The sequence below is a fragment of the Bolinopsis microptera genome, chromosome 12, assembly GCF_026151205.1.
Source record: "Bolinopsis microptera isolate Bmic1 chromosome 12, MBARI_Bmic_1.0, whole genome shotgun sequence".
NCBI lineage: Eukaryota > Metazoa > Ctenophora > Tentaculata > Lobata > Bolinopsidae > Bolinopsis > Bolinopsis microptera.
The window spans coordinates 11,801,440-11,815,735 of record NC_087083.1 but is presented as its reverse complement, the minus strand read 5'-3'; the positions used below and the strand labels follow the sequence as shown (position 1 = coordinate 11,815,735).

At 37.2% G+C, this 14,296-nt stretch overlaps 1 protein-coding gene across 1 annotated transcript in view; it reads right to left on the bottom strand.

Annotated features, from left to right (window-relative positions):
• The window catches only part of LOC134824344 (NAD(P) transhydrogenase, mitochondrial-like), a 1,149,555-nt gene that overhangs the window by 1,072,390 nt on the left and 62,869 nt on the right, over positions 1 to 14,296 (bottom strand). The window lies entirely within an intron of this gene.

The following is a 14,296-nucleotide window of genomic DNA, read 5'->3' as shown; positions in this document are numbered from 1 at the left end:
AAGAAATAATTTCCATCGATATTTTGTCGAGCTGAACATCCTGCACCCTTTGATCTTCCTCGAATTGCTTGAATCTCAAAAATTGCGAGTTGGAGGCCAGTCTTACAGGTTCTAATCCGATATTTAATTCAGAGCTACTTCAGCAAGTGAGTTATGTCCAATTCTTCCAAAGAAGTCATTTTAGGGCCTACGAAATAATTTCCATCGGTATTTTGTCGAGCTGAACATCCTGCACCCTTTGAACGGACCTTATAGGACCTTATTTGAACGGACATTATGTGAACGGACATAATGTTCATGTTGAACGGACATTAATATGAACGCTCGAAGGATTTCAAAACCATTAAAAATCCGAATTTTTTCATCTTTTTTTCAATTTTAAAAGATAATATTTATAAATCAATTTTACATACAGAAAGTAAGAAAAGCAGTCGTTAGGTATTAATAATAATATAAATAATATAAATGTTAAATGCTGTGCAGATTAGGTATGAACTTGAAGGTACGTCGGCCATATCCCTCGGAAGATATCCCGGTTTTCGAATTCTATATCATCGAGATGATTGGCATGGTAGAAGGCATCGTCGTTGACATGAACCACCGAAGGTAGCCTATGCCAATTGGGGGGCTAAAGCTCAAGTTGTACTTCAGGCATTCTAGTTTCTCTTGTAGAGCAGTTGATATCGTTCAAATTCAATACTTGTTTAAGGGCACTTCAGTGGAATGATAAACGCCTTGTACTAATGAAGATGTTTAATTTTCCTTTGTGATGATTTGAATACCAAAACAAGCATAGAAAAATAAGCACTTGTTTTATAATTGTTTGTACGGGTTGTACATAACTGTGGAATGTGGATAATTACGGCAATCCAATCTCATTGTATTCAATCTATTAATCGAATAACGATATTATTTTTTTCTATTTTACCTACTCAACTATTTCTGTTATACTACCCCTACGATAGATCAGTTCTTATCAGTATAAAGTTACCTGTAACTATCCTCGTTATGCTATTCACTACATCCAAGTTATCAGTATTAATAGCGTTTACTAGTGTTGGTTGTAATGCTGCTAATCGTGGGACTATCTGTAGCGCTAGTTCTCTGGAAATAAACGTGACCATAGTGGAATGTTTATAAACTGAGTTAATGATCAAATTAGTGTTTTATATTCCTCTCCATTCATACCTAAGTTAAACAAATATTTGGAAACTTTTGTTTCGATAAAGAGATAGGATGAAGTCTAAAGCTTTCTAACAGCAAATCTTTTGTATCGGCAACATACAATGGCCACAAACGCGCTGTATAGACAAGATTCTGTATACTGTGGTTCTACCAATGATTGAAACAATAACGCTTGTCAACAGGAAGCAAAGTTGACAAATGCCTAGAATTTATCAGTAATTACAGGGCAGTATATATACAGCTCTTTGAGCCACATTGTACGCAGATTGTTGTGGATCTCACGGTTACGAACTGTTTACTTCACACGTACGCAGCTAGTTTTCATTTTTAAATTTAATTTCAGTGAATTATCGGTAATTTTAGAATTATTTGGAATTTCACAGCTTTTTTTAATTTTTTTAATTTTTTAAATTTTTTTAAAAATTTTAAAAAAATATACAACCTACTAAAACCAATGGAGCCCTCCCCTGGGTCATTCCTCTCGCATTTGCGAGAGTCGTCCCAAAGATGTAAAAGGAGGTCAGGATTTGTTCCCACCAAGCTCTAACATTGCTATTTGTTGACCCTCGGCCTCCACTGAAGGTACGTTTTTTTAGAGTGGAGGCCGACAGTCAGCATGGGATGCAGGGCCAAGTGGAAAGCAATATCAAGGCCCCCTTCTACTTGGGCTATGTTGGTTTTGGCAGATACTGTGGTAATAAGATATGAAGTGAGTGAATGACATGAAGTGAGTGAAAAGGGTGTAAGAGAGGAGGAGCTTGTAAGGAATTTAGGAAAGGAAGGAAGCAGGGCATGTACTACAAAAGACAGCTAGTAGTACTGCAAGATAGTAACAATAACCAATAAAAATTAAATAACATAGACAGCAATATAAATGGAGTGGACATATAATTGCCCTAATCGGCCAAGATAAGATCGACACAATAGAACTTTTGTGACCTATTTTGTCTCCTGTAAGTGATAGCTTAAGAAGTTTGATATACCCCTGCCAGATCGGCATGTCTCCTGCCTGAAATATTTTGCTAATGTACCATTTGGCAACGATATTAAAATAATTTATAATTTGTAGTAATCTTTGTAGTTTCTATCGACATTCCTTTTGATAGAATTTCACAGCATTGGCAAAGAATATTCAAATAAAATATATAATTATAAATAATTGGATCAATTTTGTTTGGATCAATTTTATCAATAGATGGTTACCGTAATGGGTGCCACATGCCTAGCATGAAATATTCACCTACTTACTTGCACTTGTGTAGGTCTGTAGAAGCATTAGAATGGGGCGTTGGTGCCACAGACTATCCCGAATTTAGAAGCTTGATTTAAAGCTCTAATAATAATAATTGGATCATACTAGTTGACGTTCTCTCGTGATTGTCTATTGTTGATGTTTCACACCTCTTTGAACCACGCGGATTGTGTGGATCTCACGGTTTAGAACTGGTCACTTCACTCGTACACAGCTAGTTTTTATTTAATTTTAATTCAGTTAATTTCCAAATACCAACGCCAATATCTAAATAATTGGATCATACTAGTTGACGTTCTTTCGTGATTGTCTATTGTTTCACACCTCTTTGAACCACGCGGATTTTGTGGATCTCACGGTTTAAAACTGTTCACTTCACTCGTACACAGCTAGTTTTTATTTAATTTTAATTCAGTTAATTTCCAAATACCAACGCCAATATCTAAATAATTGGATCATACTAGTTGGCTTTGTCTCGTGATTGTCTATTGTTTCACACATCTTTGAGTCACATAGTGTTCGGATTGTTTTGGATTTCACGATTAAGAACCGTTCGCAGCTAGTTTTTAAGAACTGTTTACTTCACAGTTCACACATACGCAGCTAGTTTTTAAGAACCGTTCACTTCACAGGTACCCAGCTAATTTCTGGGGTACAAATACTAACGCCATTATTCTTATCTATCACCAAAACACTTAGTGGTTAGTAATGGGTGCAGGTGGTTGAAAAGTTTTTGCTGCACACGTGTGGTCATATTACATACCCATTAGTGGTTCAATTAGGATAATTCAGGTTTTTATTTGAGTTACTTTCATCACTCAGTTTAAATTTAAATATTTATTATAATAAATATTTTTTATATAATTAAACTTAAAGTATAAGACTCCAGCTAGGCGGCACGTAACGCGTTACGTAATTGATTACGTGATGGAGTCTTTGTTCTTTGTAAAAGATATACAACTGAAACTTTTTTGACTGGTCCAAATGCTTTAATGGCCTTTAAATCAGCATGAAAAAATACAAAATTGGCCAAAGAATAAGAATTTTAGTGCCCAAAATGTAGACCCCAAGTGGTATGGTGTCAAAAACGCGAATTAAATAGATGATAATTATTTTAGTCTCTTGAGTCTTTACACCACTATAGTAATATAATTGCATAATTACCAACAGCCTAATTTACACCCCCCCCCCCCCCCCCCCCCCCCCCGGCACTGTAGATAAGGAGTATTAGAATTACCTAACACAAGCCAGCTGCCCCAACATCTGAACAGGTGATTGTGAGTAAAGTCAGGGTTAGGGAGCGATGCACTGTTAGCAGATACAAACTCCAGGAAGGAGAAGACAGTGGCTGAGCAGGCTTGAAGTTGAGTTGTGACCTCCTCTCGTCGTGCGGCACCCAGTTTCAGATACCTGCAGATTAAGTTTTATGTTAACGAGCTGTAGGATGAGATATTATGGAATATGTGGTATTATTGGGGTACACTGTACAGTGTACAGGCATGAAAGTGCGGGTGTGTTATGTGCTTTGTGCAAATTAGGGTATATTTCTAGGTTTTTAAAACACGGTAACAGTGGTCAGTAGGTTTTATTAATTATTATACATGATCAGGAAAATTATGAATTATTTATTCTTAGTTAGCAATAATACAGGGTGGGCCAAAAGTCAGTTGGCATACTTTGGCCTTAATAGCTCAGTCACTGAGTGACCAATTGAAATAGTTCTTCCTGGTACGACTTACTACCACCACTGGTTCGAGGAATTTGTCAAACCGAAAAATATTTGAGTTCTTTTTTTCCAAATGAAGGTTTTTGCATTTATTTGATAGTTTGGATAGTCGAATCGAGCTAAATTTTATTGAATTGTGTTTGGCCATTCGAATAACGTTTGTCCTGAAAAAATTGAGTTGTAGCTTCTCAGATGGCCGAGATACGAAGCATAACGAGTTTATTCATTACGTGTGATCAGGTGATTGGCTTACCTGATCACGTGATAAAGTCAACCCGTTAACCACCCCATTAAACATTATGGGAATCGTTAAGGCTGCCCAATCATTTCTGATCCGTTTCACGTCAGTTTTTCAGATCGGATGCAACATTTAATAATCCACCATCACTGAAAAATCAGGCGTCCAGCATGTTCAGAAAGAACAATATAGGTGTTTTAATTTTGAATGGGCGTGGTCTAAAATAATTCAAATTTTTACGACAGAATCCTCGAACCATAAGGTACAGTTGGAATGCTTTTCAAAAAAAGTTACAACGAATTCTTCATGTAGTGCATCCTGGCTTTGAAAATGATATGCCCGTTTAAAATATGTCCATATTGCCCGTTTGATCTTTCCCGCATAAGATTTTCATGGGGTATCAATGTCCATTGGAATATTTCTATTCAGGAATGGCGGTTTGGGACAAAATTCAATATTGTCTGCTTCAAACTAGTTCTTGTTCTATTTCACTCCATTTCTATTTGTGACAATGTTACTCCCATCATTTAAATCAATGAAGACTGTTACACTAATTTATATTATTAGTTCGCATGAACTTGTATTATGCTAACAAGAAAAATAATACTAAAAATAACGTTTATAGGAATTTATGATCATCGTAACTCTCCTCTGCATTTTCCTGCCACTTGGGTGCCTTCAGCAAGAATATACCCTAGGCTTCATGCTTAACGAAAAAGACAAAGATTCCTTGCCCATCTTCAAACACATAATAAAGCATGCCATCAATAAAGTCAACAGCAATTCTACAGGGATCAAGTTTAACTACGAGTTCGAGGAATACGATGGGTCTTCTCTTTTTGAAGTGGTCAATGCCTCATGCAACTTACTGACTAAAGATGTGGTAGTGGTGATATCTCCAGATATTTCCAACAATATTGCAATCCAAGCAGATGTATTCAACAGCGTCAAGATGCCTCTCATCGCATCTGCAGCAACAGATTCTTATCTACAAACTGCAGGAAGGAACCAACTGTATGTCATGGCCCCCTCAGATTCGACCCAGGCACAGGTTATTGTGGACTTGCTGACGAAATTTGGTTATACAAAGCTTTCCCTGATAGCCTCTGACAGCAACTATGGCATCCACAGTGCTACAACTATACAACAGTTGCTGACAGAGACAACGGCTGAAACCACTGTCCAGGAAGAGTTTGATGCTTCAATATATTTCTTTGAAGCTGTTAGTGATCCTGCTGACCTGTACTTGGAGGATATTCTAAAGAACATGGTAGATTCTCTAGATAGAGTATTTGTTTTACATTGCGAGGATTACTACGCTAGATTTGTCCTGGAAGAGGCTTATAATGCAGGTCTGTTGAACGAGGATTTTGTTTGGATTGTCACAGAAGGTATTGTTTCATCCCCAAAATCACTGAGAGTTAGAACAAATGCCATTCGTCGGCTGCATTTTCCCATCTACTATGAGGGTATGATAGGTATATCTCTTTATGTGGATACTGTGAATCCAGCCTATAGAGATTTTAAGCGTGATGCTGTGTCATCTCTTTCAGTTAAACAAAAATTGAAAGATAGTGACATTACCCCTCTAGTAGCGATGCTATATGATGCAGCCATGCTCGCCACTACAGCACTTCAAGATAACATTAATGAGTTGACAGGAACTGTTGCAGATGCAAGATGTGGAAACAACAAATGGGCGGCAGGAGAAAACATTGCACGTTTTCTGACAAACACTACTTATACCGGAGCTTCTGGGTCTTATAATTTAGATAGAAATGATGCAAAAGATCACGACAGTCAATACAGAATCGTGAATTTCATAGATCCAGGTACAGGACTTGATAATGGATTTTCGGGAATAGGGACGTGGACAACTGCTCAAGGACTCAAAATAACCTCAGGAGATATTCAATTTCTTGGAGGAGTGAAGAAAACCCCGACAGGCATTGCTGATACATTAGAAGGTCAGCACTTGAAGGTAGGGACCATACATGCGCCTCCTTTTGCTATAAATGCAAATGTGGAAGGTTGCAAAGAAATAGAGTGCTGGGAAGGAATCTGCCCAAAGATTATTAAAAGATTGGCAGAAGACCTTAATTTTACATACGAGTTTGTTGTGCCAAAAGATAAGAAATACGGCCACTTGACTAAAACTGAAAGCAACCCAAAAGGAGAGTGGAATGGCTTAGTAGGTGACCTCTTGAAGAACAGGATCGATATTATTGCCGTGGATTTATCAGTAAGCTCGCAGAGAAGATCGTATATAGACTTTTCTTTCTCCTACCTGGACTCTGGAATAAGTCTTATAATGAAAGGGGAGTCTCAAACAAATAACAGATTCTTTTTCTTGAGTCCATTTTCCTTTTCGACATGGGTTGCGATCTTCATAGCATTTGCCCTCATTTCAGTATTCCTGACTATTTTAGGGAAGCTTTCTCCCTATGATCAGCATGGAATAATAGCTTTTGCAAATGAAACTTGTTGCTGTGAAAGTTGTGAGGATCCTGAAGATGATTCAGCCAAGTGTTTGGTAGCTGAAGGACGAAAAGAGATCGATGTCGATTCCATTTCTCTAGCCAATGCTGTTTGGGTAACCGGAGGCAGTTTACTTGGACAGGGAGGTGAACCTTTGCCGAGAAGCCCATCTGGACGTATGATAGTTATGACATGGTGGTTCTTCGTTCTGCTTATCACCAGTATGTATGGAGCCAACCTCACAGCCTTCATGACTCTTGACAACCTTGGTGTACCTATAAGTAAACCGTCTGAGCTGCTAACTCAAACTGATTATAAATGGGGTTTACAACACGTATCTATAGTTGCAGTCCTTCTGGAAAACAATATCGATACAAATTATCAAAAGCTAGGGAGCCAATCAGAAGATGTCCGAAGTTTTGATAGTGGGATGGAAAATGGTTGATGAAGGTGGATTTGCTTTCATCGACGATACTCTGTGGCTTGAATACTACATTTTTGACAGCTGTGAAATCTTCTTTGTTGGAGAAAAATTACTGACAATCCCACTTGCATTTGGTCTTCCAATAAACTCTCCCTACGCCAGACTGTTTAATCAACAGTTATTGAAATACCGCGAAGAAGGATTCTTTCACGACCTTTGGAATGAGCATGGAAAAAGAATAGAAGAGAGGAAATGTGGTAAAGAAAGCGTTGGCAGCGACAAAATGCTGAGTTTCCAAACTCTAATTGGTATCTTCTATGTTTTGATCATGGGAGTTCTAGTTAGTGCAACCCTTTTGATCTTAGAATTAACTGTTGCAACAATACGCGACAATTCTTATGATGACAAAACCACATTCCTTGAAAGACTCAAGCGAAGACTAAAATTAGGATTTGTAGCAACTAGCTTTCGGAGGAAAAGGAAGGTGAAGAAGAGGCAAGTTGCCTAATGCCTATATCTCCACTTCCAGCAAACAGTCCAGTTTAACCAGACAAGAAAACTGCAAAGTATAAGAAGAAGAAGTCTTTGAAAAGCTTGAAGAGTATTCAGAACAATTTGAAAGAACGAAATTGAAAAAAAAAACAATATCTTTTTAGGGTTATCTTTAATTATTTAATTTATTATTCAAACACTTTCGATGGTACACTTGGAAAAAGAAGTTTAAATTATCAAATCTCTTTTCTTGATATAACAGCAGTTTATTGAATACAGTTTGAAATTGAGGTTAATGAGGTGAACGAAATTAAGAACAGTTTAACAACAACTTGGAACTCTTTTCATGTTTATTAATAATATTGCGATGATCATATCTGCTTTCTTTTATTCTTATCTGCTTTATTTTCATCTTATCTGCTTTCTTATCTCGCCTTTTTTAACGGCGAGATATTGTGCCTCTTGCCTCGTAGCTTAGCCTTACATCATGGCAGCTGTGGTTGACACGGAGATTTACAGTATTATGTTTAAAGCTGAGGCTTGGATGGCAAAAACTATGAATCAATTCGGTTGTGAAGCACCAGTTGACATGACTTCTGTACTGTGCAAGCATCTTTTGCTTCAAAGGTCATTAAATGATAAAGAAAAGTTTGCAGCATTTCTTCATTTGGTTCACTTTCAAAATGACAAGTTAAAGCAGATGAAAATCGGAGTAAGCTCAACCAAGGATGAGTTGATTGAGAATCAGAAGTCGTTAAGTCTGTGATGCAAGCAGAAGACCGGTCCCCGGAGAAAGAAAATCATGATTTTCGGTTTGTCTGAAGATTCCAGTAAAGACTTGAACAGAACTATCGAAGACATATATTTGAGGAGATTGGACTGAAACCAGCAATGGAGCTCAGTAGAGTTGGCAAGTTGAAGGAGTAGACTACTCGGCCAGTCAATGTTACTCTGTCCAGTTCCAGTACAGCCTATCAGATACTCAATAAAGCTCGATAGCTACGACAGTCAGCGAAGTTTAGCTTAATCTTCATTAGTCCGGACAGCTCATTGGAGGATCGAGTTACAAATAGACTTCTTGTTGCAAAAGAAGAAGAAGAACGCTGAGCCAAACAAGCACCACTACATCAAAGAAGGGACAATTCATACTGAAGACAAATCAGTGAGATGAGTGTGGCTTTCACTAGAGTATATTTTTTCAATACATGACACATGTCTTGTTATTATATAACTATTAGCGACGATAATGTTTGTAAGAAGATGGGGAGTCGTCTCATTGTGATAAACAATTTTATTTGTCGAGTTATTCTTTCTGGCCGTTGGAGCATACAAAACTTTAAGTTTTGGCAATATTTGTCAGATGAGGTTTAAATTCTGTACTGTCATAAAGTGCTGATCTACATAACATAGCTACATAGCTACATAGTTACATAACTACATAGCATAGCTACATAGCTACATAGCTACATAACATAGCTACATAGCTATGTTACATAGCTAACGTAGCTATGCTACATAGCTACATAGCTACATAACATTCTACAGTGTGGCATTTTCTTATTAAGAGTTTAGTGCCCTTGTGAGGGATTCAGGGATTATTACTATTTTTATTATATATTTGAAAAGATTAAAATTGGTCATCGGAACCACCCGGGCACCGTCTCGGTTTACAATCAATCAAGACATTTTATTTATTCATTTCTGCTACACAATCCTGTGAAAAAGGTAATCTTTTTATAACACTTGTACATTATAATCTTTTTTGTTTTCAGGATTTCCATACAAAGAAACACATAATTGAATTCACGATAATCAAAAATTGGATTGATATTTTGATACTTGCCCCTCCAAATTATGTGTTGATGCATTCAAATCAGCTACCATAATTTATGGTCCTGAAGCTGGACAATCAATTGGTGTCAAAAATGAAAATAAATAAAGATAGATATATTATGAGGATGGGTGTATACAGGGTGGCCCAAAAGTGACAACCCACACGCAACCTTTTAATAACTGACGTAATTCGTCTCCAAATTGCACCAAAATTTCAGAGATTATAGCCCCGCTATGCCCCGCTTACTAGTTTAGCTCTTCCTAGTCCCCTGCTACACGGCATGTAAACAGGGATTGGCTAGTTAGAGGCGGTCCGTGTAGGCCTTACACTGTGCTTTCAGCAATACTCATAGATATGGGTCAAACTTAGATTTCCTGAAAGTTTCGTAAGCCACGCTCAAATACAGTGGGCGTGGAATGACACTCTCTCTTTTTCACTATTGTCTTCATAAAATAAAAACGCTTTAAGCTTAGAACTCCAAATTTTGTGAACACATTTGGCTTGATAATTTAAAACATTTCCCAAAGTTTCAAGTTCATTGTTCAAAATTTGGCTGAGTTATGACCATTTCAAAATCCATCAGATACGTGATCCGAGCACTCAGTCAGTGATCTCTGCACTCAATCAGTGATCTCGTTACCCAATCTGATCATGAGTAAGGCGTTAGCGTGTATTAATGAGGTTCATTAGGCTTTACCAAACATACTGAGGAGATTACGACCTGATCATGATTGATTGGATACCGATAATGATTTTGCTAGACAGGAAACACCAAATTTTGGATTGGGGTACAGGCATGAAAGTGCGTCATGTGCAAATGAGGGTATATTTCTAGGTTTAACACGATGACACTGACAGTGGTCAGTACTTTTGTAGGTTTTAATATACATTAGGATCATAATTATTAATTAATTATTCTTAGTTAGCAATAATATAGTCACACCGTTTAACTTTAATCGATTTGACTGCTTATATTATCGGAGAATTATCAACGATTCTATTCAACAAGAAAATTTCATGTATTGCATTGTAATCCTTGGTCAAATCCTTGGTCTTTATGAAGAAAGCCTTATCTGAGTTCTTAATTTAATTTCCAAAGAAAGAAACTTATTTATTATTATCCCGTATTATCACTAATCAACTCTTCGTTGAAATACTGGTAGAGTTCCGACTATTTTTTAATCCGCAGGGGAGAAAGAAGTGTTTTCGTGTTCGTAAAATAGTAGGTCAGAATGATCGCAGATAAAGTTCCCACTAATGTGGCTGTACTTAAGCACTTTTCTCAGAAAACGAAATTTTCAAATTTTCTATTTCAGCGTGTCCCCTATTTACAACCAATGTTTCATCACAACAGTTTAAGGCTAATTTTTCGTTTTACTTTCGATGACCAATGGTTTGAACGAGTCATTTTCATGAGAACATGTATTATTTGCCGATGTGATTGTACTTAAGCACTATTCTCAGAAATTCAAACTATAATTTGTGATTTTGAGGCACTTTCCGAGAAGTTAGAATGATGAAACCTAAGTCTCAAAAGTCAACAAAGCACCTTAGAGTTAAAAACATAGTGGGTGCAGTTTAAATTTGACAGCAGCTAGCCCAGAGCAATTACAGAATTGAAATCTTTAAAGTCAATTTGCACAAAATGAACCTAACTGTGTTACCTAAGCACTTTTGTCAGAAAACGGCAGATATGTCCACTTGGATCATCCTTTATCTATGCACTTCATGCTTAGCTGCAGGACTGCGGTCATTTATACTACCAGGATAATAGATGATTGTGAAAAAGTCATTTTTCTCGAAAAGCTCCGTTGTCTTGACTTCTGCTACCATTTCATGTCTCATGATTGACAGTAATATTATCGTCATTTGGAACCATCCAATCTGAGCGAAAGGAATTTTTTCCTTTTCACCCTTTTGAAAAAAGGCAGTAGTGCATTTTGCCAATCTAACGAAGTGGTTGCAAAAAGCATTATTTGAAACACGGCGCGGCCCAGTAACGCATTGCGCGCGATATATACAACAACAAAATTGTTAATATATTCACTTGCACTATTAATATTATTTTCGTGACCCAGAATAATTTATTAATTACCACGTTTTACAATTTAAACATTGTCACCAGTCATGTGGCACCATAAAACAACAAACGTGAAACTGAAACGACAGTTGAAGACGACATGACAATCAGATTTTATGTGATCTCTATTTAGCGATGGTTACGCCACATCGCGCCATGAAAATATGTTAAGTGTTAAGGACGCACGGTAATATTTATATTTCCTCAAGTCCAGTTTTAGTGACTTTGACAACGTGATTTTAAATATAATAGCCAGGACGCATTTGTTTTACAAGTAAAATGTGCCGCCGTCGGCGGTCGCGCGCTACTCGTGTGTCATCATGTTAACGGGTGATACTCGTAAAATATTTGTTCCATATATTATTTATTTATATTAGGGGGTGCACCATAAAAATAAACTTGCTCGGATTTAAAAATTTTTTGTACCATTGTTTTCTAGAGACTGTGAGAATTTTCACAATACCAAATTTGTCATACCTTTTTGGAAAGATCAGTGAGTTTTGATGGTGCGCGGCTTTTGGAGCAAAATTAGCTGTAAAAGTCGCGTAATTTGACCAAATTTGACCAAATTCGTTGATTTTTGTCGTATTATTTGGATATATCTTCAGTTCCTTGAATGAGATCATTCTGAAAATTGGCGACAACCTTCCAATAGGGCTTTCACAACTGTCCGAAAAATTTGGTGGATATCGGAGTTGATATAGTGATCAGAATGGTATGGGGCAAAATACGCTGCTTTTAGCTGTAACATAATGTTTGATGGTTGGATATGCTTTAATGTTTAAACTTTTCGGACACCTTCCTTGTAAATCTATGAGTAAGCTCACCAATTTTTGTTGCAATTGGAGGTCGGGAAGGATACTTAATATCTATTTAGTAAAAAACCATCCTACAGTCGGCACGCGCGGCTCACTGTCGATGGCGCACTACCTATTTATTTGATTCACGATGTCAATCCTTCGCAGCTCGGTGAGGCACAGTGGTGCATTTCGCCGATCTACCGAAGATGTGGTTGCGAGAAGCATTATTTGATGCGCGCGCGACCCAGTAGTGCATCGCGCTACAACCTATTTATATACCGTCGACGAGTCCAACTCGGCGCGCGTCCCAGTAGGTTATAAACCTACAACTCATGTGCACGTACCAGTTACAAGTGAAACAAGCGCGCCTGCAGTAGGGCGAAAGCACATGGTTAGGTAAATGTGTGACCTATAGGTGATTTGGAATCAGTATATCCGAAAAAAGAGCCGCGCATGCATTGGGATTGGCGTGCCAGGTAGGCCTTTTCTTAACGGATTTTACTAAGTTTCTCGTCTAAATTTCTTCGAAGTATCGCTTTCTTCTAGCTCAAAGTGGCCCAAGGCAAATGCTATGAAGTAGCGCGCGCCGGGCTAGTCCATAAACAATGAACAATCTTTTTTTTTGCTCTATCCAGAGCCCTTGCGCTTGCAGTAGCGAGAGCCCGCCTTTTTTACTTGTGAAACAAACATGCCCGGCCGCAGCGGTGCGAAAGCACGTGGTTAGGTAACACCCCGGGCCAAGCTACCGTAGGAGTACAATTTTTAAATGAAACCAAATCGTCGAATTTATCCGTCTTGCTGTAGAAATACTCTTTTTAAAGAAACGTTACTTGTAACTTCCAAATCCTCTTGATAATCTTCTCAAATCACATGTATTATTGGGCCGCGCTCAGCTTGATATTCTTCCATATATTTATGAACACATACTTAATTGTACAGTACATGCCTTGTCCAAAATTATGGACACCGAAACACTACATGATCAGTAAACTGGTCATCGAAATTACATCGGGCCCTAAGTGTACTTGGTTGACGATGTCAACCCATCGAGATCGTTGCTCTGCGAAGCAGAGCAACGATCGACGATGCGATGCAAGAATGCTAGTTCGCGCGGCGCGTCGAAGCGGCGAAGTCCTCCAATAAGTGCACCTTTAAATGAAGTAATGCTGCAACCAAGACATCCTATGTTTTTTTGTTGAACTAAAAATTTATATAATTTACTAAGATTTTTATTGAATTTTTATATTTAATTTTTATACTTAATTTTTATATTTAATTTTTATATTTAATTTTTATATTTAATTTTTATATTTAATTTTTATATTTAATTTTTATATAGGGTCATTGTTGTATTTTTATTGTGTTGCTGTGTAAATTTGATTCTGATTCTAAAATATAGAATAGAGATATCATACAAATTAACCATGCACCTTATTAAGATTTGCATGTTTTATACAAACAGTCATAGCTCTTAGAGGAGAGAGAGGGTTAAAAAGTAGTAGTGCAGTAAAAATAGCAGAATTAGATATAAATTTGGAGCCAGTTCTTTAAACTGGCTTACTTATACTACTTAAAGGGTGTTTATTTAGTTTTCTATTGAATTTATATTGAATTTTTATATAGGGTAATTGTTATATTATGTGTATATTGTTTGAATAATCTTACTTTGTTTTATACAAATATTTTGTAATGTTATGTCTTGTGTTTATTATATTTTTGAACCTGTGGGATCCTCCATCCCAATGGTGTATCTAAGGCCCCACAGAGCAGACTTCGCTATGCACCAT